This window comes from Sus scrofa, chromosome 3 (assembly GCF_054392235.1).
Source record: "Sus scrofa isolate SSC_HxYL_T2T_F1_AM1 chromosome 3, Sscrofa_HxYL_maternal_Yorkshire_Landrace_v2.0, whole genome shotgun sequence".
NCBI classification, from domain to species: Eukaryota; Metazoa; Chordata; class Mammalia; order Artiodactyla; family Suidae; genus Sus; species Sus scrofa.
Window position 1 is genome coordinate 117353570 of NC_139385.1, and position 26093 is coordinate 117379662.

The 26093-nt window shown below is 36.3% G+C and overlaps 1 long non-coding RNA gene across 1 annotated transcript in view; it reads right to left on the minus strand.

Moving 5' to 3' along the window:
- The window catches only part of LOC110260035 (uncharacterized), a 1001533-nt gene that overhangs the window by 308269 nt on the left and 667171 nt on the right, over nt 1-26093 (minus strand). Inside the window, exon 6 of the long non-coding RNA XR_014842312.1 lies at nt 2119-2217. This is a non-coding gene — a long non-coding RNA (uncharacterized LOC110260035). The remainder of the gene's footprint in view (nt 1-2118; nt 2218-26093) is intronic.

Genomic DNA, 26093 nt, shown 5'->3' on the forward strand with positions numbered 1-26093 from the left:
ATAAAGGAGAGAGAGAACATGCTTAGAAAATGTGAGATTAAGCAAATGTTCTGAGTTGCCAAGGTGAAGATAGAAATGATAAATTATTTGAGAAAATTACAATCCTAGGAGTGAGAAACCATTTTAGAACAACCTTGAATAATGAAAGAGTCAGTATGGATTTTTTTAAGTATGTGTTTATCCCTATAATCTAGATGGACTTCACAGCAGTACATAATGCAAGCTTGACTCATTCACATTTTAGGTGCAATTGCTAGGAGATTCCTGGGTAGATCCACTGTAGTGCCGTAAAGAACATACACATACAATAGGAACTTCTTTTATATAAGACAAAAAGGAGTGATTTTAAAATGCTTAATCATTTTTTATTAAGTTCTGTTAAAACTTGAAGGGAAGCTACTGGTAAAATGTTTTAGGCTTTAAAATTCTGTTTTGCGTTTTTGATTGTTTTGCTTGGGTTTTTTGCTTTTTTATTTATTTTTTTTCCAATTTAAAAACATTGAAGGAGAGTTATCAAATTTTTAAGAGCAACAGATAGGGAAAAAGCTAATTTACTAGGCAACAAGATCAACATTTTTATTTAGGTCAAAACTAAAGAGGGAAAATTAGAAAAAATTGTTGAAAGTCTCATCTTAGATTTCCAAGTATATTCTAGTGTGAGACACCACTCTGTGTGGCATTGATCAAAATATAGGTTCAACATAAGCCAACAAAATAATGATGCTGCTGACACAAACCCCAATGCATGGTGCTCAGTATTTGAGAAAGTGCTCGCATCATGGAGAATGAGGTCTTGTTGCAGAAAGGAGAATACATATGAGGAAGTGGGTTTAAACCACGGGGGTTCACATTAATAGGGACAGTGAAGAACTAGATATTATAGGATAAAAGGATAGAGATTCATATTTTTTGGTCAGATTGGCTGCAACATACCATATTTAAGGAGTTTTTTGAGTTGGTTATTTAATTTAAAAAGGAGAAGACCAAGAAGAGATGTGAAAGAATTTTTAAAAGCTAAAAGAACTCATGTGGATTATGGGGAAAAAGTCACTAGGATTCGTAGGAAACGTCTGTGCTCTCCCTTTTCATAAATTGCCATTATTCACAGTCCATGTCAAAGAGTAAGTTCTCTGAGAAAATCTGTGCAGCAATTCCAGAAATACGCTGTTCTAAAACAGTTTTGTAGATCTCACATTTATGACTTTTATCACGTGTGTATTGGAATTATGTGTTTATGACTGTATTCCCTTAAGAGTTCAGAGCAGAGACCATATTTAATTTAGACTTAGAGCAAATGAAATTTCAGTTTAACTTAAGCCAGAATTTTCAAGCAATTAGAGGTCTTGAAGAATAAAATGGAATCTGGTATTTTGAGATAAAGTGCTCATTTGTAAATGTTTCTAAAGTGAAAATTCATCTTTCTAGCATCTGTTGAGAAGGATTTTTCACCATGTTGGACTGAGGGAAGTATGAGATTGACAAAATGATCATAAGCTTTCTTTTAACTCCACTATTCAATGGTTGCCATGTCTTTCTCTTCCACTCTTCTTTTCCTGCCACATTTTTGGTGCTTTGTTCCCTTCCCAAAACCTAAACAACTTTCCTGTCCTGGGATTCTTTAGAGATAAAGCTTCAACTGGCAGCTAAGAGATTACTTCGTCTGCTTCAATACAATCTTATTATGTGGGCAGCCTTTTCGTTAGAAGCTCAAAGATTTATAACAAGTGGAACAGATAGGTGAAAACAGCACTGGGCATGGGTTTAAAATACCCATGTTTAAAGTTTACTCAATTTACTATATGACTTCTGGTAATAGTTTCTACGGGTTTAATATTGAATTATGGTAAACCTGAATGAGGATCATTACTGTGAGATAATTTATATGTGTCACACAAATATCAAGCATTTTTAGGGTCATTCTACTTTCATTGCCCTCAGTGTATGTGGACTGGTCAGACTTCTTTGTGGATAGGCATATGTTAGAACATAGAGGCTACATGTAATGTGCAGCTTCTATTTCTTCATCTGCATAAAAGTAATTTCCCTCTCCTAGGAGAACATACAGGTTTAATATCATTTAGTGAATAATCTTTGCTATCACATAAAAATTGCACTTACCTGTTAAAGATCATTCTAACCACTCCACTTTTCATTCAGTGAGGAAAACTGATGGCACATCGCTCTGAAGAAGCCTGATTGTGTATCATTGTTAAATTCCTGGTCAAAATAGACACATACCTAAGTGTTAGTGACTTTGTTCTGGTATTTTTGGAGATCATCTAGACTATTGATTCACTGTACATCTGATCAAGTGCCAGATGGGCCACATCATTTATGGGGTCCAGGAAAAAATGAAAACACAGGGTCCCTTGTTAAACCATTATTGAGAATTTCAAAATCTGACAATAAAGCATTAAACCAGACACAGGGCCCTCCTGAGCACTGGGCCCTGTGCTCCTATATAGGTCACACATCCATGAAGACAGCCTGCCATACATCAATGCAGTAACACAGGTGAAATTATTGTAAATCACTATGAAAGGTAAGCGAGCATTTTTACTAATTATGTAAATGTCTGCACTAAAGCAAAGAGAATTTTTTGCATAGACACTGTTTTAAAAATGGGGTTACTGGATATAACTTGGAATGGATTTACAAGGAGATCCTGCTGAGTAGCATCGAGAACTATGTCTTGAAACTTATATTGCAACAGAACAAAGGGTGGGGGAAAAATGTATACATGTAAGAGGAACTTGGGCCCCATGCTGTACAGTGGAAAAAAATTAAATAATAAAACAAGAAAAAAAAATCTTCAGACCCAAATCAAAATATAGTTACAGCCAAGAGAAACTCTAACCCTCTTTGACAGCAAAGTTGAATATCTGCATTTACCATTTCTGTTGCAAAGTTGAATATCTGCATTTACCATTTCTGTTGCAACATCAGAAAGAGTTGAGTTGCTAGTAAATAAACTCTTATGTTTCACCAGTGGTGGTTCCACCTCAGTGGAAATGGTCATCTTGCAGCAGAATATAGGTAAGTATTTGTGAATGATTTTTTGGAAAAATACCCCTCTGTTAATACAAGTTATTATTTTTGTATTATAGTCTGATGGAGATTCTGTTAGTCATTTCTTATCAATGGTAAAAAAACGAAGAAGAAGAAAGAGAAAAGAAGAAAGGAGGAAGAGACATAGAAGGAACTGAAGAAGAAATTGTTGGGAGAGACTTCAGCTACAGTCCTTACTTTTTATCAGGTGATTATTCTCTGAAATACATTTTTGATTTTGTCATGACTGACTCCATTCTGACTCAAGCTGGGAATTTTCAAGAAGAGCTCTATATCCTCACAATTTCATTTTAATTAACAGAAGTGATTTTGGTATTTTATTAACTCAAGGGGCAGGAATCCTCAAACAAGGCCTTTGTTTCCTCATATTTTATGATAACGATATTCACTGATCTAATCAGTCCCCTCCTTCTTCAATACCAATAAAATCCATGGCATAATTTAAATGCAAACTCATGGAAGACAAGAAGGATGTTTGATCTAGTGAAATGCAGGTTTTCAGGCCGTCCTTAAAATATTTTCTTGAGTAAATATCCAGGTAATCATTTAGTCGTAAGGAAAAGTGTTAAAATATTTTCCTCAAATTGCTTCCATATTATAATTATTGTTTGATATTTAAACTATATATGGGAAACTAGAATCAATACCATGTATTATATATTAATCCCTTTCAATGCTAACCTTAGCCATAACCTCACTGCTAATTTAAGAGATTTTATAATGTACTCGCACACAACACACATCTCCCCTTAAACGGAGATTTCTGGAACACAGACTGAAAGTTTTTTTTATTTTTTGCTTTTTAGGGCCGCACTGCAGCTTATGGAGGTTCCCAGGTCAGGGGTCTAATTGGGGCTGTCACTGCCGGACAATGCCACAGCCCCAGCAATGCAGGATCTGAGCCTTGACTGCAACCTACACCACAGGTCATGGCAACACCGCTGAGTCACAATGGGAACTCCAGTATTATATTATTTTATGAAAGAATTAGGTGCCATCTTAGGGCCATTGCCTCTGTCATAGGTTTACTTGGAAAATGTTTTCAAATAACTTTGATGTTATAAGGTTCAAAGTGACACAATTTTGAAAACAGGTGCGTATAGTGGTGCTACACCTTATTTAGAAACCTGAAACACTTTGTCTTTAATCCACGGTGCTGTTATTCCCTGAAAATAATATATGACATGTGACTTAACCTCATTCATCTAATATTTATTGAAAAAGTGCTACGTGCTAAAAACTGTGATAAGAAGTTTTGATACGAAAAGAAATACTAAATGAGAACTTTTAGGGAAAACATAAACCTTTTTCCCTCCCTTTAAAGCAAACAAAATTTGCTGTATCCTAATATCATAATTTCTAGCATACTCAAATAGGCTGAAAGTCCAACAAAAATGTTTTAAGACATCAAAATTAATTGATGCCTATCAAAACATTTAATGTGCATGAGAAATATATAACATGAATTTTAACAAAGTAAACAGCTTTATGATAATAATTCTTTAATGCTTAGAATATATGATTATTCTCTCCTAGTTGCATTGTAAATTTATTTGTTCGTTTATTTACAGGGAAGTCTCCCCCCATTCAGATGAGTTGCATTTATTCAAACAGTAGGAACTAATTAATGACATCTTTTGAGGTGACTGGAGACACTGGCGAACTTTAGGTACATTTCTGCTTCCCCTCTAATACTTTATGTTCAAAAGCGACAGCTGTTCTTACTGAAACTTCTCACTTTCATTTCTGAACTAAAACATAAGACTTTTAGGCTAAAATAATTTCTATTTATCCATTTCAAACTGTCTTTAAAGACTGTGTTTCAAAATATCTTGAGAGTTGTGTTTATCATTTGTATGTTCAAAAAATTAACTAACATATGCACATATTCATTTATTCATTCTGGGGTTTGTTGGTATCCAACTCTTGAGACATTTGAAAATTAGGAATATGAGTTCACAGAAGAGACAAGTCTGGCTTCATTCTCTACAGTCAGAACACTTAAAATCTGTGATGATCAGAACTAACACCCAAGATTTTAAATCATACCTCAGGCACTCGACTTCAGAGAAAGAAATAGCTTTTGAAAAATCTAAAAATATGCCTGGGATGGGACTTTCCCTCAACAAGGCCAGTAAGTAAACAAAATGTTTTACTGTCTATGACTGCTCCCTTTCCTTTCCAGCTTTCCCTCTTTTACCAGACTCCAAGTTTACTGACATTCCTAGAAACTTCCCAGCCCCCTTGCAGGCCTTAATCTATCTGCCTTTTTTTTAGCTCTTCTTCTCCTTGCCTTCTACATGCTCACATGCAAATGTACAACATCCCTTCCCTTAGAACCCAGATAAGTGACTCATGAATTATTTTAAGCTTAGACCCTAAACCTTCTGCTAGACTGAATGTTTGCCTCACCCCCACCTGCCCCCAAGCCCATATGCTGAAATCCCTATCCCCAGTACAGTGGTAGTGAAGGTGGCCCTTGGAAGGTGATTAGGGTTCGATTAGGTCGTGAGGGTAGGGTCCCTCCTAATGGAATTAGTGATTTGAGATCTCTTTCTCTGAGAGAACACAGAGAGAAAGCAACTGACTACAAGACAGGAAGCTTGTGCTCTCATCAGAAAACCAACCAGGCTGAAACCCTGATCTCTGATTTCCATCCTTCAGAACTATGAGAGGAAAATATTAATTGTTTAAGCCACTAGTCTATGGTATTTTGTTATAGCAGCCTGTGCAGGCTAAAACACTTTCCATATAATGTTTACACTGTAAATGAGGATTCTAAAAAAGTGATATGGTATGGGGCACCATGATAGGGCCAATGGAGGCATTTGAGAAGTAGGGCTTTGAAAATTATCTCACCTAAAGGCAGAGAACAGTAAACACTACTGTCTTCTTTCTCTGAACTCCATTTTGAAAAAATCCTATTACTTCTAAAAATAAGAAAGAAAAAAATTGTCTTCAAACATTTTAAAAACATATATACATATACAAAACTTATATGTGTTAGATATTCTAGCTTCCTCAGACCATCTCACCAATGTTTTTTCCATTCAGTGTTTTAGTATACCTAGAATAGATTTTGTTAGGAGCCATTTTTTTTTCTCTTGACCCCCTTTACGTTAGAAACACATTTTCTCTTTTCAATAATGCAACTTAAAAAATTTTTCCCAGATTTCATTAAAATATTTTAAAATTTCATGTTTTCACTATATCCTTTGTCTCCCTGATAATGACGTATCTGGATGAAATTTCTATTATTACATTAAGAAGGTAAGTTTTTTATTTTATAAAGTACCAAACTAGCTGTGGCTGTTAAGGCAAGTCATACACCAAGGCATGTGGAGAAGGCACAGTGCCCACAGGGCCCCTGCAGCAGAAGATAGAGCCAGCATTTGACTCACCCTGTCTATACTTATTAGCAAATGTCAGCCAATGCTTAAGCAGGATTCTTCTCATTTAATGTGTCATTCTGCTAATGACAGTTTCTTATCTGTAGTGCATCTTGTCACGGATGTTTTGGACAAATTTCCTTTTTTTCTTGGCTGCACAGAAGAGACAGTCCTGGAGTTCCTGCTGCGGTGCAGCAGAAATGAATCTGACTAGTACCTATGAAGATGTGGGTTTGATCCCTCGCTCAGTGGGTTAATTATCCTGCAAGGTCGTGGCCTGTGGCCGGCAGCTATGGCTCCATTTAGACCCCTAGTCTGGGAACTATGCAGTGGGTGCAGCCCTAAAAAGAAAAACAAAAAGAGAGAGAGAGACAGTCCTATCATTGTGAGGCCATTGTTTCTGGACTTCCTTCTGCCCTTTACACAGTGAGCCAAAAAGTCCACTCAGGGATAAGGGCTGCTGCCATCTAGCCCAGAGCCATCTGAGCCACAGAGAAACTGGACTGCCAATGGTTCGTGGGAGAAGACTTCCTCATCTCAGGGGAGACTGGGATACAATTCCTTACAATGAAATACCATATTCTTTTGTATTACCTTAAATATTTGTTGAGCAGCTTCCGCATAAAAATTATGAACTCAGAGATTCACATAACGTTAAAGCTCACAATCTCATTTCTCCTGCAGAAATCTCTACATAGAATATCAGTATTTGAATATCAGTTCCTCAGCATATTTCAATGACAATTGATATGTACTAAAGACTTCACCAAATTTCATCTGTGTTTTCTACCAAATCTACCAGAAAAAATGTTAAGGTGACTGATCTGCTTTATCTAATGCTGACTTTTAAAAGGTGGGTCTAAATAATCTATATGCTATTGGAAGATGAGATGAACATAACAGAGAAAATAATTTCCCAGATAACTGAGAAATCATTGTGGATCTTCTTAGTAGGTTTATATGGCTTAATTAGCAAAAGTGTCCCAATAAAGCATAAACCTGCAGGATCCCTTAACAATTCACTGAAGAAGAAAAATTGACAATAGTTTTTGTAACTCTATAGTCAATATGGACTAAATACAAAAGGCCAGGTATATTTTAAACCAGTGTTTGATTCCTAAAAAGCACTGCCTATGACAGTTATAAATCAGATGTCTCTGCTTTCTTCTTAAATATCTTGGTTAAGAAAAAACGAGATGGTAAACAAATTATATTTCCTAAACCCTTTCTCTTTGTTTATGGCGGGGGTCTTTTGTTTTTAAATCAGTATTGCATTGAAATAATGTTCAATTTGCTATATATTCTCACAGCACAGCCTCTTATGAGTCCAAGAAAACTCAACCTAAAAATACTTTCCTTGCACCAAATTGCTCAATTAGTCATTTCTTTGCTCTGTTTTTATTTTTTTTCTCAATTTATTATTATTTTTTTCTTTTTAGGGCCATGCTTGCTGCATATGGAACTCCTGGGCTAGGCATCAAATCAGAGCTTCAGCTGCTGGCCTATGCCAACATGAGATCTGAGCTGTATCTGTTAGCTATGCCAAAACTTGCTGCAATGTTGGTTCCTTAACCCACTGAGCAAGGCCAAGGATCGAACCTGCATCCTTTTAGATACCATATTTGGTTCTTAACACACTGACCCACAACAGGAACTCCTCTTTACTTTGTTTTTGGTTCATTGACCTTTCTCATCTCATTTTATTAAAAAACCAAAGCGTTTTTTTTCAAAAGCATGCAAATAAATGACAGCTTAAATTGAATATACACAGTCTTCTAGGTGACAACATTTAAAATTTTTTTCCATTCCTTTTTTTTTTTTTTTTTTTGGCTTTACCAGCAGCATATGGGAGTTCCTAGGCCAGGAATAGAATCTGGGCTGTAGCTGTAATCTATGCCACAGCTGTTGCAATTCCGGGTCCATTGCACCTGTCCAGGGATTGAACCCTGTCCTCTGCAGCAATCTAAGCCACTACAATAAGATCCATAATCAACCATCCCACAGTGGGAACTCCTCCACTCTTCTTTTGACTTCAAAGGACCTGGGGAAACTAACACCCATGAGCCAAATCTAATTTTTCCCTGATTCTAACCAATTGCATATGATTCTAGTGAAGGAGGGCTCTGTATATCTTTTAAGGAATGTTTTCTGAGTGTTTACAAGACGGAAATATTTTATGACAGTGTTTATCAATTTGCCCCATGTTTATTTAACTTTGTGTGTCTATCATATTTATTTAAGTTTGCGATACTATCTCTGAGATGAATGGACAATATTCATTTTTAAAATTTCTTTTTCCATATCTCTATTTTTCCTTAGCTTCCCCATTTTCTCCTGTATCTTTATCTATGTATTATGCAATAATATAAATAAGTAGCATATTTCATATATTGAAGAGAATTTTATCTTCTCATTCTTATTACAAACATCATATTTTAGACCATTTTATATCTGCTAAGCACTAGTTGCTTTTCACCTATATGGTCTTCATTTGTTTGCTTTGTGATATTATCACTGATAAGGAAAAGGCCTACATTCCTACTTCGTACCCATACGCATTGTGTTAAAGACTCCATCCACAGGATTCTTCTTATCTTATATATGTCAAAAGTTAAAAAATTTTTACAGCTTACAAAGAGAAATTCTACCTCACCCATTTCATTTATTCCTATTAAGAATTTGTTGAGGGGCGCTCCTGCTATGGCACAGTGGATTAAAGATCCAGTGTTGTTTCTGGGGTGGTTTGATCCCCCAGCTCAGTGAAGTGGGTTAAAGATCTAGTGTTGCTACAGCTGTGGTGTGGGTTGCAGCCGAGGCTCAGATTCAATCCCTGGCCCTGGAAACTTCCATATGCCACTAGTGTGGCTGAAAAAGAAAACAAAAATTTGTTGATGATATCTCACATATTCATTTTTATAGACTTATTAAGGTATTCTAGGAGTGCCCGGCGTGGCTCAGTGGTTAATGAATCTGACTAGGAACCATGAGGTTGTGGGTTCGATCCCTGGCATTGCTCAGTGGGTTAAGGATCTGGCGTTGCAGTAGGCTCTGGCATAGGCCAGCAGCTACAGCTCCAATTAGACCCCTAACCTGGGAACCTACATATGCCACAACTGCGGCCCTAGAAAAGACCAAAAAAAAAAAAAAAAAAAAGTATTCTAGATGTATAATTAATGGCTCAGCACATACTTGATGACAATTTGATAAGGACTGATATTTATATATACCTGTGAAACCATCACCACAATCAATATTCTGACATCCTCATTATTGTCCATATTTTTTAATGCCTCCTTTTTACCTACCCCAATCCCTGCTTGCCGTCAACCACTGATCTGCTTCTCTGTACTTAGAGGTGTGTATGTTTTATCTAAAATGTTATAAAATGGAATCATATAGAATGTGCTCCTTTTGGGGATAAGAGTCTGGCGGCTTCTTCTTAGTAAAGTTATTTTTAAATCCATCCATGTTTTTGCATGTTTCAATAGTTCATTCATTTTTATTGTCAAGTGATATTCCATTATACTAGAATAGCATAATCTATGTATTCAATCATCTGTTGATGGAAAGTTGGAGCTTTTACTCCATATTATTTAATAATTTAGCAATTCATATTCACTACAGAGTACAAGTCATTATTTCAGATGCAAAAACTGCTTTAATATGTCTGTTTAAAATGTCTGTATATAAGAAAAAGATTGCCCTTGTCTGGGTGTCTAAATACAACCTTTATAAAAATCATGCAGAGAGGAAAAATGTGTCCATCAGAATTTTATACTTCAAACAAAATACAGATGATGTCTATCAATAGGTTTCTGATAAAACCTATATATTTCATGAAATTAACACACAGTATAGACTGCTATGTAATTGTTTTCTTTAAAACATAATAGGGGAGGAGTGGGTGTCTCAAGTGATGTTCTGGAAAAAGAGGGTGTATAATTTAGCAAAGATTTATATATCACAATAGCTTCACCAGGGAGGATGGCTACCCTTTTTAAGTCCTATTAGGTATTACCACCCTAAAGACAGTCACTGTAAGAATCCAACATTTTTTAAACAGCATGCTTTGTTTCAGTTGGAGACAGTTTTCTTAGCAGAGCAAAGTCCTATAAGACAGTGGCTAGGACAAGGCATAAAAGATCCCATCTTGACCACAGCTTGAGTCTGGTGCACCTTGCTTCAGCCTCTTCTGTCCCTCCTTCTTCCCTACCTAGATATGCCAGGTCAAGTAAGACAAAGGTCAGGGGACAGAATCTGGCAATGAAATGGCAAATCTCTTGCCTCCGACCTTGGAGAAGAGGCAGCAGATGTGCCTATTTATCAGAAGTGTAAAGTGTCACCTATGCTTCCCATGGAATTAACAGTGTTCTCTCTAAGGTAACTGTGTGCGTTTGATTTGTTTTCTTCTTCACAAGAATTGCATAGGAGAAACTAACAAACTGTGTGTATTAAGAGCTATAGAGAAACCTAGGAGTTATATTCTAGTGAGATATAACCCAGAGCCATACTCATCTCTAAAATCTGACTTGATAGTAGAAAAGAGCTATTCTTCCTGAAACTAGAAGGGCTTCTGAAACCTACTTTTCCTTACTTTCCAGTAACAATTTTCCCTTAGGTAGTTCCAGAAATGATGCTATAGATAAGCAAAGACTATTAACTTTTGCTCCTAAGAATGACAATATTCATGTCTTATTAACTAATAAACAAGCATGTTGATTTAATATATATCAGCACATCTGTTTCTTTTTTGTCCTATTTACCTATCAAACTTCTCTCTAATCATGTGCATTTAGTTTTATCTTCAGAGTCAGTAACTTACCTTACATGGTTACCCACTTAACAACTTAAAAAAAAATGTAAGAGCATATTGAGAGATATATAACGGCACACCTATACTGATGTTCCTCAGGAGATCAACGGTTCAAATGATTTCCGACAAGTTTTTCTACTTAAAAAGAAGACCATATTTTCCATTTCACTGAGAAAATTCCAGCTGTTTTCTCCTAAATCTCTGGGTGCTGCGGAAGCACACACCTGTGTAATTAGGCATTAATCCCAGGTAATGGAACAGCCTGCCCTGCCCTCGCCTCCATCGGCACACATACAGAAGACTTGGTTACTTTTCAGTGAGACTTGTTCTGTTTCATTCCTTGCGCTGCATCTTGTTAAGCTGAAGAAGCACAGTGCTTCCTTGATTGGAACTGCTCTGTGGGAATGCCCTGATCCACAGTCATGGGAATAGTTGAATACACAAAGAAATCCAGACACACAATGCTGCTACTTTCACAGAAAATATCCTTTGGAGAAACTGCACTGATTATTCCTGGGGACATTTTAAGAAGGCTTAATTATGGCTCTTGGAATATCTTTTCATTTATTTTTATTTTTATTTTTTATTTTGTGTAGTACATGAATAGAAGGGAAAGATGCTTTTAAACCCCACATAAGAAACAGAAAGGGTTAAATTGAATAAATGTGGTTTGGTAATAATTCACTGACTAAAGGGCCATGTAGCAGAAGATACTTATTCATCACCCATTATATGCAAAATCCATAGTAAAATATAATCAATAAATGGTTCCTGGTAGCCTAGTTTTAAAGTCAAGAAGGGAGGAAGGCACATATTTATATAACTATGATAAGAGATGAACTATGAAAGATACCATAATATAATCAAAACCATACTATTGACTATTGACTGCTGAATCCCCAAACATCTACTAAAACAAAATTCACCAAAACAACCTATTGATAAGACAAAGCCAAGTTTAGGGCAGGTGAGGGCAAATACTTCCTCCACAGAGCTCTGGTCCTGTCTTAAAGTGGGTAAGACAAGATCAAAATTGAGAATTGAAAGTTTGGCTTAAAGGATGACTTTCAATGGGAGTGAGAGAGTGGGGAAGAGGGGATGGAGCTGTTGGGTTTCAAGGCCCCTTCAAGGAGACTGAACTCAAAGCCTCTGGCCAACAAAGAATTACCAGACCCTTATCACCTCCTCACTTGTCTCATTGTAATGCCCCTTTCCAGACCTTGAGCAACCTGGCCTACTTTTTCCTACCCCCTACTAGGAAAGGCATGTGTCCCACTCCTCACTCCACATCTATGGGGCCTTATACACCCCCAACAAAAGAGCAAATATATGACTCCTCTTTCCCCAACCATTCAGCAGGTCAGTGGGTGTATCCCAAGACCACTCCTCTCCCTGGGTTAAAAAAACAGACACAAGTACATGTATCAGGAAATCATCCTGCAGCATTTGCAGCATCCCTTATTTCAATACTCTTTCACTCCACCTTGCCATGCTCAATAAACTCTTCTGGCACCCCACCCAGAAATTTGTCTTCCCACCTACATGCACAGACTATGACAGAAGTTTAATTAGGATTGTTAAGGATCATATTATAACAATGTTGGGTTGGTACAAAAAGCAAGGTTAAGGGATTTTCAGTTAAGGGATTCATAGAATCCTAAGGCAAAAACTGTCTTTTGACACTTTGCACTAAAGAATCATTGGTTCTTTAGGCAAGTTCCTCACTGCAATAGTAAAGTCAGGCTAATGAAGATAATAGAATGGCAAAATTGTGTTAACGTAGACCAGTGATTTGCAAACTGTGCCTGGATGCCAAATCCAGTCCTATGGGCAACACTGAGAAAGTTCTTTATACCTTTTTAGGATTATAAGGAAAAAGAAAAGAATATGCAAAAAAAAAAAAAAAAAAAATTAAAGGAGTTCCAGTATGGCTCAGTGGAAACAAACCCAACTAGTATCCACGAGGATGAGGGTTTTATCCTTGGCCTGGCTCAGTGGGTTGAGGATCCAGCATTGCTGCAAGCTGTTGTGTATGTCAGACTTGGCTAGGATCTGGCATTGCTGTGGCTGTCATGTAAGCCAGCAGCTATAGCTTCGATTTGACCCCTAGCCTGGGAACTTCCATATGCCACACCTGTGGCCCTACAAAATAATAATAATATGCAGCAGAAATCTTATGTTGCCTGAAAATCCTACAGTATATACTAATCTAGCCCTTCAGAGTAAAAGTTTGCCAACTCCTAATGCAGACTGTAAGTTGGGTGGATGGGGAGGTAGTTTCAGTTTCAGCCTCTAAGCATTGTACAGGGCTAGACAATTTGGTTGTAATTACTCAAGCTTATCGCAGAGAAGCAGAAAATCATTCCTACCAGATAACAAGTAGGGAAAAATTTGGGTTTTGTCTAGAAAATTTGACATGGAGATTGGAAAATGAAGTAGGGAAAGGATATTCAAAAAGCAAAAGGAAAAACTTGTACAAAGGCATACACGGGGATGAAACTGAGCAGGAATCTATGGGTCACTCCCAGGTGCAAATCCTTTCTATGTCTCCTGTTTCTTGTTTGTAGAAAATAGGTTTCATTCAACTTCCTGAGACCTTCCCTGACTCCAAAGGTCAGATTCATACAAGTGCTAATCAGAGAAGTATGGGGGTACAGAAACAAAGCAGGAAAATTCAAGAAACAGTAGTGCATCAGTGAAGCAAGGTCCTGGTTCCTCCTCAAGGAATATATATAGTTTTTGAGTTCTTCTATAGGAACTAAGGCCCCACCCACCTAGGTGAAAAATGGTAATTTCAGGCTGAGCACAATCCTGTAACACCACCCTGTTAACATCACCATCAACCAATCAGAAGAATGTCACGCATCTTGCAGCCCTTGCCACAAATTTTGCCTATAAAAGCTTTTCCCTGAAAACCATCAGGGATTTCAGGGTTTTTGAGCACAAGATACCCATCTCTTTGCATGGCCCTCCAATAAACCTTTCTCTGCTCCAAATTCTGATATTTAAGTTTGCTGGGTCTCTCTGTGTGCCGTGTACACAAACTTGTGTTCAGCAACAAGGATACAACAAATCTCTCTTTATTCAGAATTACCACCTCCATCAGCACTTACTCAGATCCTGATTTTTTAACAAGTGGTATAATAAGGAGGCCAATCAGCTTCAACTCCGCTCTGAGTGAACCAATTTCGTAAGACAGCAGAGTAACAAGAACTGATCCATTAAAGATCTAGATCTTCAGGGAAGACCACTCATACATTTCTGACAGTTATCAATGCTGATCATCTTTTGTCTTTTTATTGTTAGAGACACTGAATTCCAAATCAGACTTTTCTTTCAGGAAATCTTTCTAGTGTATTTTCTTCTCATGAATAAGTATAAAGCTAACTAGAACTGCATAGCCTAATGGCCCTTTTGGAATCTACTAAAGGAGTTAAACCCACTTGATACAATGCAAATTGCTGATTAATGAAGTGTTGCTAATAAATCCTTAGTAACATAAGTAACAATTAATTTTGGCTTGAGTTATAGATAAAACATGTGCCTTTCATTTGGTCCTGAAAAACTACATATTTTTTTTATTCCACAATCTTTCTGTTCTTTGACGTTATCACAGGGTGAGCATAAATACCAGTATATCATGACATATTGAACATAATACTGTGTAAAGTATTATACAATACCTTCTATAAGATGATGTACATCTAAGTAAGATGTACATCATCTAGAACATTTTCTTCCACAGTTCAGTTCTAAACTTTATCAACCTCAGGCTGATCCTGGGTCTCTTAATTAATCTGTCAGCAATGAATGAGTGTGTGTGTGTGTGTGTATAGCTAATATCAGGTAAAGCCAGAAATTAGTGTTTAATATCCAATCATAGACACACCTCCAGATTCTTGAGGTAAAACTAAAACAACAAGGGGAAGGTGATTTTATCCAAGAGTGTAAAGAGAAAATCAAAGAAATACAGAAAGCAATGTTAGAGAGAGAATTAGAGCTAGAGGAGAGGGGAGAAAGAGAGCGAAAGTAAGAAAGAAGAATAAAGAAGAGGAGAAGGATAGAGAAATAAGGAGGAGGAAGATGAGAAAGAGAAGAAGAAAAGAGAGAAAGCCTTTAGTCATACAGAGCAAACAGATTTAACCAACATCCTCGATTCAGCATTATCAGAATGAAAATTCAAAGCTCAAATTTAAAAAAATAATTTTTGTAAACTTTAGGAAAATAAAAAGTGCAAAGAGGACACCGTCTGGTTTGTTCCTATAAAGGATATGAATACATTCTCTTTGTTTCATGAAAATGTTAGAGAAGAAAGAGACATTTGCATGATGACTAATTCCATCTGTTACAGACCATTAACATTCACTTATATCTTGATCCCGGATGCCCTACTCCTTTATTCGTCCCATCAATACCAAGAAAATCACCATTTTTCTGCCACACAAATTGAATCAATCCTCAAACTGGTCTGATAATATACATTTGGGGCCCCTTCAAAAGGGGAGCTAAGTGTCTCTAGAGATGAGTATCATCTTCTGGTTGGGTGACAGCTACAAAGGACCTCATACTACTAAACCATCACTCAATGTGTCTTTGGTGACCTAACTCTCATGCCCCTCAGTGACTGTCCAAATATTAACAGTTTTCCTCACGTTTCACACAACTCAGCTCCTGTTCTCATCATCTCCAATTGCAAATCTCACCACCCAAAATACCAAATAGTGGCACTTGTGGCACTGTGCTGCAGCTCTGTCTTGCTGATCTTTGTCCACCAGTTAATTGTAAATTGCTTAGGAACTGGTCTTTTTTTTTGGGGGGGGGGGGATTCATCCATGGTATATGGAAGTTCCCAGACTACGGGTTGAGTTGGAGCTGCAGCTGCAGGCCTACGCCAGAGTCACAGCAATGCCAGATCTGGGCCACATTTGAGACCTGCAATGCAGCTCATGGCAACACCAGATCCTTAACCCACTGAACATGGCCAGGGATCTAACCTGCATCTCATGGATACGTCAGGTTTGTTACCACGGAGCTACAATGGGAACTCCCAAGAAGTGGTCATTTCTTATTTAATTTTATTTTTCTGATGGCAAGTATACAGAAATCTCTAACATAAGTAGATAGATACTGATTCACTCCTCAGTTTCTTTGTTCATACTCTTTTTCCCACCATCCTTTCAATTGCTGCCAAATTACTTCTGAACTCAACTTATATAATGTATCACTCATGCACATCTTCTGGAAAGACTTGGTTAAGTATTTCTAGTCTGGGCTACCTTGTCTCTGTGCACATAAAAAGCCTGTGAATAACTTAATTAGAGTTATTATTACATTACCTGTACTAATGAAATTATATACATAGAACAAAAAATCTGATATCACAGGACAATAGAAAATTATAACTAAAATATCTTCTCTCTTCAATTCCTTCAAGGACAATGTCCAGTCAAATGGCTTATATTAATTACTCAAATTCATGAATCAGTTAAGTTTTCTTTAAATTTAGATTATGATTTCAGGAACTTTATTTTTGTCTTCCTGAAGATTTGAAATATCTTTCCTTTTGTTCATCTAAGAAGAAGAATATGCCTTTAGCCTGACAATAAGGTCAGCCAAGTTCTTCACCATAACATTTGTTAAAATGAAGGTTTTGACTTCCTGTTTCAATTAGTGCTAATTACTCTTAATTATTTAGCATAGCTTTCATTCCGATATTCTAAATTAAGTGCATTTTTTTTTTATTTTCCCACTGTATAGCAAGGGGGTCAGGTTATCCTTACATGTATACATTACAATTACATTTTTCCCCCACCCTTTGTTCTGTTGCAACATGAGTATCTAGACAGAGTTCTCAATGCTAGTCAGCAGGATCTCCTTGTAAATCTATTCTAAGTTGTGCATTTTTAAAATAATGTGCATTTTTAAAGTAATATGCATTTTTGTCTTGATTTTTATTTTATTTTTATTTCAGAGTGTACCTTACAAATAAAAAAAATTATTTTTTCCTTACACATTATTGAAAGTGTGGCAAAAAACATACAATTTTCTTTTTATCTTACAGCATCTAGTTTTCTAATGCAAATCTGATTTCTGTTCATTTGTCTATAAACTGGCATTTTTCCACAACCATGTTTAAAGTCATCTCATCTTAAGATGTTTTGAAATTTCATGAGAATGTGTCTTAGCAATAGAACATTTTCCAGCTATTGTTCCAGACAGTCCTTAGGTCTTCTCAATCTGTTATTTGGTCTTAAATACTACAAAATAATCTCAACTAGTTCTTTGACTACTGTCTCATCTCAATGTTCTCTGTTTATTCTTTCTAAAATACTTATTATTTGCATAAAGGAACTGAAGCCTTTATATCTCTGATTTCGCTCTCATAATTTCCTGTTTTTTTTGACTTTTTGCTGTATCTTTTGATTCATAGCTTTGGTTCTATTTCCTTCCTCCCTCCTTCCCTCTCTCCTTCTCTTTCTCACTGACTCTTTCATTCCTTCTTTCCTTTCTCCCTTCCATCCATCTTTCCTTCCTTCCTTCCTTTTTTTCTTTTGCCTCCCCATGGCATATGCAGATGGAGTTCCCAGGCCAGGGATCAGATGTGAGCCATAGCTGCCATCTATGCAACACAAGATCCTTAACCCACTGCACCATGCCTGAGACTGAACCTGTGTCCCTGCACTCTGGATATGCCACCAATCCTGCTGCACCACAATGGGAAATTTACCTTGAATCTATTTTCTAACACACTTTAAAAATAATTATTCTTTTAAGGAACACATTATTTCTCTGGTAACTTTTTTTGGTAGAAACTTGATGTTGTTTCACTTGAGGCAGAGTCTTCTGGAATCTAAGGATTTAAGTGTAGATTTTGTTTTATTTTTATTTTTTATAATGATTTTTATTTTTTCTATTATATTTACAGTGTTCTGTCAATTTTCTACTACAAAGAAAACTGACCCAGTCACACATACATATATACATTATTTTTCTCATATTATTCTCCATTATGCTCCATCACAAATGACTAGATATAGTTCCCAGTGCTATACAGCAGGATCTCATTGCTTACCCATTCCAAAGGCAATAGCTTACATCTATTAACCCCAGATCCCCAGTCCATACAACTCCCTCTCCCTCCCCCTTGGCAACCACAAGTCTGTTCTCTAAGTCTATGAGTTTCTTTTCTGTGGAAAGATTCATTTGTGCCATATATTAGATTTCAGAAGTAAGTGATATCATATGGTATTTGTCGTTCTCTTTCTGACTTACTTCACCTAGCATGAGTCTCTAATTCCATATATGTTGCTGCAAATGACATTATTTTGTTCTTTTTTATGGTTGAGTCATATTCTGTTGAGTATATATACCACATTTTCTTAATCCATTCATCTGTCAATGGACATTTAGGTTGTTTCCATGTCTTGGCTATTGTGAATAGTGTTGCAATGAACACATGGGTGCATGTGTCTTTTTCAAGGAAAGTTTTGTCTGGATATAGGTCCAAGAGTGGGATTGCTGGGTCATATGGTAGTTCTTTGTTTAGTTTTCTGAGGTGCCTCCCTACTGTTTTTAACAGTGCTTGCCCAATTTACATTCCCATCAACAGTGTAGAAAGGTACTTTTTCTCCACACCCTCTCCAGCATTTGTTATTTGTTGATTTTTTTAGTGATGGCCATTCTGACAGGTGTGAGGTGGTACCTCATATCAGTTTTAATTTGCATTTTTATAATAATTAGTGATATTGAGCATTTATTTCATGCGCCTGTTGGCCGTCTGTACATCTTCTTTGGAGAAATGTCTATTCAGGTCTTTTGCCCATTTACTGACATGCTGAGAACTATAAAACATTAATCAAGGAAATTAAAGAGGATTCAGAGAAATGGAAAGATATTCCATGCTCCTGGGTTGGAAAAATTAATCTTTTTAAAATAGCCATATTACTCAAAGCAATCTACATATTCAATGCAATCCCTATCAAATTACCCAGGAAATTTTTCATAGAACTAGAAGAAACAATCTAAAAATTTATATGGAACAATAGGAGACCTAGAATTGCCAAAGCAATCCTGAGGAACAAAAACCAAGCAGGAGGCATCACTCTCTCAGACTTCAGACATTATTACAAAGTTACAGTAATCAAGACAGTATGGTACTGGTACCAAAACAGAAATATAGACCAATGGAGTAGAACAGAGAAGCCAGAAATAAACCCAGACACCTATGGTTAATTAATCTTTGACAAAGGAGCCACGAATATAAAATGGAAAAACAGACAGTCTTTTCAGCAAGTGGTGTTGGGAAAGCTGGACAGCTGAATGTAAAGTAATGAAACTAGAACATACACTCACACTATACACAAAAATAAACTCAAAATGGCTTAAAGACTTAAATGTAAGACAAGACATCATCACACTCCTAGAAGAGAACATAGGCAAAACATTCTCTGATAAAACGTTTTCTTGGGACAGTCTCCCAAGGCAACAGAAATAAAAGGAAAAATAAACCAATGGGACCTAATCAAACTGATAAGCTTTTGTACAGCAAAGGAAAACATAAAAAAAATATAACCTATGGAATGGGAGAAATAGTTTTAAATGAGGCAACTGACAAGGGCTTAATCTCTAAAATAAACAAACAAACAACTCAATAGCAAAAAAAACCAACAACCCTTTTCTGATTCACTTTAAGATCATATTTTGTTCTTTTACTCTACTAGTCAATGCTATTTTGCTCTTCTTCCTAACATCTTTTTAAGTAATTAGTTGTTTTTCATTTTATTTATACATATATAAATTTTCTTTAAGATTTAAATTATCTTCTTTCTTCTCCTTCTTATGACCTCTTATTTGTACCTCTCTTTCTCCCTCCTTTCTTCCTTCTTCTTTTCCTTCCAAGTCTTGCATGAAGGGGAAACTGCTATAGAATTCCAAATTATAGACAGGAAATCTGTTGCCAGGGTCTCTTCCCTTGTATATATTTTCTGAACTTTCTTCATTTGAAGTAATTAGAGACTCCAAGGAAGTTATATAAATGTCCAGAGAGATCTTGCGTCTACTTTAATCAGCCTCCCCCAACAGCAACACTGTGCATTACTGTGGTTCACTATCAAAACCAGGAAATCAACATTCGCAGAATGTACAGACCTTATCTGAATCTCACAAGTTTTTAAAGCACTCATTCCAGGGTATGTACAGTTTTATATGATTTTTATCATAGGTGTAGCTTTGTGTAACCACCACCGCATTCAAGATGAAAAAATGTTCCATTACCACGGGGCTCCTTTGTCTTACTCCTTTATTTTCCACACATTTTTGTAAATAAGCCATTTATATGCATATCTGGATTTTATATAAAATATCCTACTTTCCTAATGTTCAAAAATAATTCAAAATGTATAAGATACTTTCTCATCCAACACTGTGCAGGTCTAGGCAAAGATGTCTATTGCCTTAAATCAGTTGAGAGTTGTCTGTTTGCGATCTGGTATACATTATGACTCAGCTAAATAAAACTATGTATCTGATGGTATATTCTAGGCCATCATCTAGTATTTTGTACTTGTTTATATGGAGATACAGACACTTGCACTCTACTTTCACTCCTTACTACTTAGACATTTGAAAGAAAATGTTGGTATTGTTTATTCCTAATATTGTTCACCATTTACTATGTACAATATTTAGAGCTAAGTATACTAAATCAAGGGTCATTCTTCCCTTTCTGATAATAACCATATGCCATCCAAGATCTCTTTTCTGAGGCTCCTAATTCCAGACAATTTATAAGAATTTCAATTATTATTTCCCCACTAAAGCTGTCTGATATTTATCATCCCCACCAGAGTTAGTACAACAATGGGCCCAAAAGTCTATCCCTGAGCCTGAGCAACAAGTTCAAAAGCCTGTATATTTAACCTCGTATATTCAACTTGGAAAAACATTGAAATATATGATAAAATAATGAGATTTAGACCACACTGAGTCTGGTAAGTGAGAGTCAAACATTGTTTTCTGATCAAATTCATATAAAGATTTTTTTCATTTTGAAGTGACAAAAAACTATAGACCAAGTGGTTTGTGAAGTGTGACTATTTGGAAAGAAGTGTGATTATTTGCTACATGCAAAATATGCCTTCTTGATTGAAGGCTAGTCAGTGTTTCTTACTGTAGCTAAATGCAAAGACATAGGAAGGTTGAGGATTGCTACAACACCCTATCATTGGACTGGACAGAAGATGACAGAGATAAAGACCATAGTCCTTTTAAAGAATACATCAGAGTGACGTAACTGTTTTATTTTTAACAGTAAATTAAAGCAAATTTTAAATTATATCTAACTAAGGTGAAGAAGGGACAGTTAATGCACAACCTGATGGCTGGCTAATAGATTATTTTATGAGATCAGAGATGAGGGCAGGCTCATTATGAAGTGTCTGTTTAGAGTCCATTTTTAAAGATGTGGGTTTTAGCAGGCAGTTTTCTTGCTGGAAGCATTTATTATTATTCCTGGTCACGTAGGAAGAATGGAGTGTCTGACAATGATGGACAGTGCAGCAGCAGCCCTTGCTGCCTAGAAATTAATTTGAAGTCCTCTTCTAGAGAAGTGCTATCTTCTGTTACTACACAGAAACTTGATTGTAGAATAATGTGTGCCAACTCCATAAGAGACACAGTGAAAGGCAGAAGCTTAGGATTTCCACAGGAAAAAAAAAATGCAGAAAATAATCAAAGAGGAAGTTTAAAGGGAAATGTCTAAATTCTCATCATTAGGATATTTAGCGAACATCCTGTAGCCCTACTTCAATTTGCAATAGTCAGCTTTATATCATATACAATAGGCAATATAGGAACACATATTCTATATTAAGAAAAGTGCCATGAGTACTTGATTTAATACTAAAATTAATACTAAAATTAAACACTGTTGATACTAATAATAAAGGTCAAATATTTATTGAAATTGCTTTAATAATAATAATGTTAGAATGATAATAACAAAAGAAGCTTATAGTTATTGAGCTTTTAATATATGCTAGGTATCATGCGAGATTACAAGTATGATATCACTTAATCTTTGCAATGACCCTGTAAATAGTACTAACATCTCAGTTTTACAAATGAGGGAGTAAAGTCTTAAGGTTGAATAAATTGCCCAAGGTAATCTACTTCAGAGTCTATACATTTAATCACTATATAATGTGTTCCCTAGCTCTTTGTGTCTGTATCATGAGCTCACTGACAGGAAAGGATGTTAGACACATATAACAATAGAAGACACTTACTTAGTACTTAATGTGCATATGTGCATATCCTAATGAATATATACACACACATGCATATACATATACATGCATATTTTACTATAGGTTTATACAATGAGTATATAATACATATATAACTTCTATACATATACACATATATTATACATTTATAATATAAATATGTATGTATTCACTTGATTCCTCCAATCTTCCTTTGAGGCGGGGATATTATTATTGTCATTATTATCATTATTATAATTAACTTCATGTTGCAGATGAAAAAAATGAAGCATTGAAAGGTTGGTCCGTTTGGACAAATTGGCCCATGGACTTCTCCCAGGGCCAGGGCCAGTGGGTTCTAGTGTTGCACTATCACTCACAACACTCTACTACCTATACTAGAGATAAGGATACAAAAACAGAATGAGAATGAGTCCAGGACAGCAATATTTAGTGAGAGATCTTTAAAGCAACATGTTTTCCCAAGTTTAGACACCCTTTCTCACTCCCTTCTCTACGTCTTCATCAGTAGAAATTAGTTATCAGATGATACAGCCTGAATGTCTGTGTCCCCACAAAGTTTACTATGCCCAATAGGATAGTGCTACCTTTGGGATGTGCTTAGATCATGAGGGTGGAGCCCAAATGAATAGGATTAGTGCCTTTATAAAATAGAACCCATGTAGTGCCCTAGCCCCTTTCTACCATGTAAAGACATCGTGAGGAGGCACAACTATGAATGAGGAAACTAGTTATCACCAAAACACATGTATGATGTTGTCATGATCTCGGACTTCCAACATCAAGAACTGTGAAAAATAGATTTCTGTTGTTTATAAGCTACCCACCCAGTCTATAGCATTTTGTTACAGCAGTAAAAAGAATCTAAGACATAATGTTGACAGAAAAATGCTAATGTAACTGATATGTAATCAAGGCTCATCCAAGATCAATGAAACACAGAGAATTGCCATGACAACATTAGATCACTGACTTGATTTTCTAGGCTATGTATGCATTTTGGAAGGATAATCCAGAATTATTTTAAAAAATAAGACTATATATATATATCCATAGAATGAATCTATATATACATACATATATACATATACTAGACTATTTCAGCCCCTCATTGATATTTAAAAGTATAAAGAACATTAGCAACATTTCTCAGGAGATTAGGGGTTTAATTAAGAACATTTCCTCTTCTAGAACTGATTAGAGAGTAATGCATGGATTCCTATAACTCCATATGCAAAGCTATAGGGAGGCTTAGTCTGTTTTCTCCAATGAATGATGAGAATTTGGGCAGATGTGTTATACTGTACCAGAAGAAGCCTATTGTTTTGAACATATCTAATAAATTACTGAAGCATAACTTTTCTAGGAAAGTGACAAGCTAGGTACATTTTGTTTTCAGGATGCATGGACTACTAAAATCTGCATCCATCTCTTACCTTCTTGATAACTCCATCTTCCTGGGAATATAATACTGACAGAAACCTAGGGCTACCCAATACTACACTCAAATCCATACCTGAATCTGCCCTCTGAGTGCATGACAAATACATCTTTTCATCCTAAATGTCATCAAAATATATTTTTCCTTAGAGTTCTGTTTTATCTGGCTGTGGAAAAACATGATGTTCTTATAGTAAAGACTGCCAACAACTTAGTATGTAAGTATTTATATTTTCCCCAAATGCTCCTAGAATCATCATTGTTTTTGCCCAAAGGATGGGTCTAATGCTAATTCTAGGAACACAGGTCTTACCTTCAGTGCAAGGTAAGATAAAAGTGGTGGTGAGTAAATGCTTTCCATCAAATCATGCCACCCCCTTTGATTTGATGGCTGCTACCTATGTGATCCTGTTTCTTGTTTCACTCCCTTTATACAACACCTGCTTATTCTCCAAGGCTTTCCTCCATGCAGACTTTCTCTGCCTCTGCAGCAAAGAACAAACCTAATTCTGCGTTGCAACTACTTTTTTAGCTTTAACCCTTGCACATTCTTGCTTGTACTTAGTTATGTTGGCTCTGAAGCTTTGTATAAGAATGTTGCCCACGGCCGGAAATATACATGACAGCCCATCCTCAAGGCTCTGATCACTAAAGGTGCAACACTTTTCCATTCATGTAGAGAAAAAAAATTGCACACAGAACAGAAAACAACAATTGTCTTGTTGGTGATTTATAGGAACATTGTGACCCACCTGCATAGACAGCGGCAAGAACAAAGGATTTCTGCACCTTTGTTTGCCACAACCAGTCACAACCTTTGCCCTTTTTAGTGTAAAAGAAGCCTGGATTCTAACTCTGGTAAGAGGTTTTCTTGAGACACTAGTCCACCCCCTTCTGGGTCTGCTGACTCTGAATAAAGTCACTGGTTCTTGCTCACCATCTCACCTCTAGATTTACTGGCCTTTCCTACAGTGAGGAGTAGGATCTTGGACTCAGTAACACTTCTTTTACTTAGAAACAAACAGAAAACCTTTCTCCCTTATCTGAATTCCCAACGTTAGCTAACTTTTTTTTTCTATTATATCAGGTATATTAGGCAGTGAGGATTCCACAACAAAATATCACAGACTGGGTGGCTTACACAACAGAAATTTATTTTCCAACAGTTATGGTTGCTGGAAATCCCAGATCAAGGTGTTGTCAGGATTGGTTTCTCCTGAGTCCTTCCTCAGAAGCCCATCTTCCCACTGTGTTCTCACATGGCCTTTCCTCTGTGTGTGCCCTTGGTATTTCTTCTTATAAGGATAAGAGTCCTATTGGATTAGGGCCCCACCCTTATGACCTCATTCAATGTTAATTAACTTCTGAAAGGGTGTATCCAAATACAGTCACATGGTATTTAGGGCTTCAAATTAATGAATTTTTGAGAGACACAGTTTAGCCTATAACATCAGATTTTACTTGATATTCAGAACTGCAGTTGTAATATCAGTTTAAATTACCACTAGCCTGGGAGTATCTTGAAGAAAGCAAGTCTATCCTATCCAATTCATGTCTGTAACTCCCGCAACATTTACTACAGTGCTCTGCAAATAACCCTAATCAGCTACCATTCACTGGGAACACAGGGTATTTATACCATCAGCATTTCCTAAACGTATCATCTAACCCCAGCAATAACATTTTGAAGTTAATAATGTTACCTCCACTTTAGAGATGATACAACTGAAGATCAGATAGATCAGGCATCTTGGTAAAGTTGTCATGCTTAGTAAAGGACAGAACTAAAACACACCTAAGTCTATTTTAAAGCAATCTCCTGCTTTATTTCCTCCAAATCTGCCCCTCACGACATTTGTTTAAGCCAACAAATATCACTAGAGTTAGGCCATTAGTGCTGCCATTTTCTTTTTCCTATCCCTATGAGCAATAGAATTGATGGGATTTTCTTTGATCACTTTTGTTTGGACAGGCAGAAGAGAAAAGGAGAGAAATCTTAGAAACATAAAAATAGCAAAAGCAAAAGGAACACCTTCCTTTCCAGAATTTAACAGGAAGCAATACTGAAGTGATTAATAAAGGGGAAAGAGGTGAGGA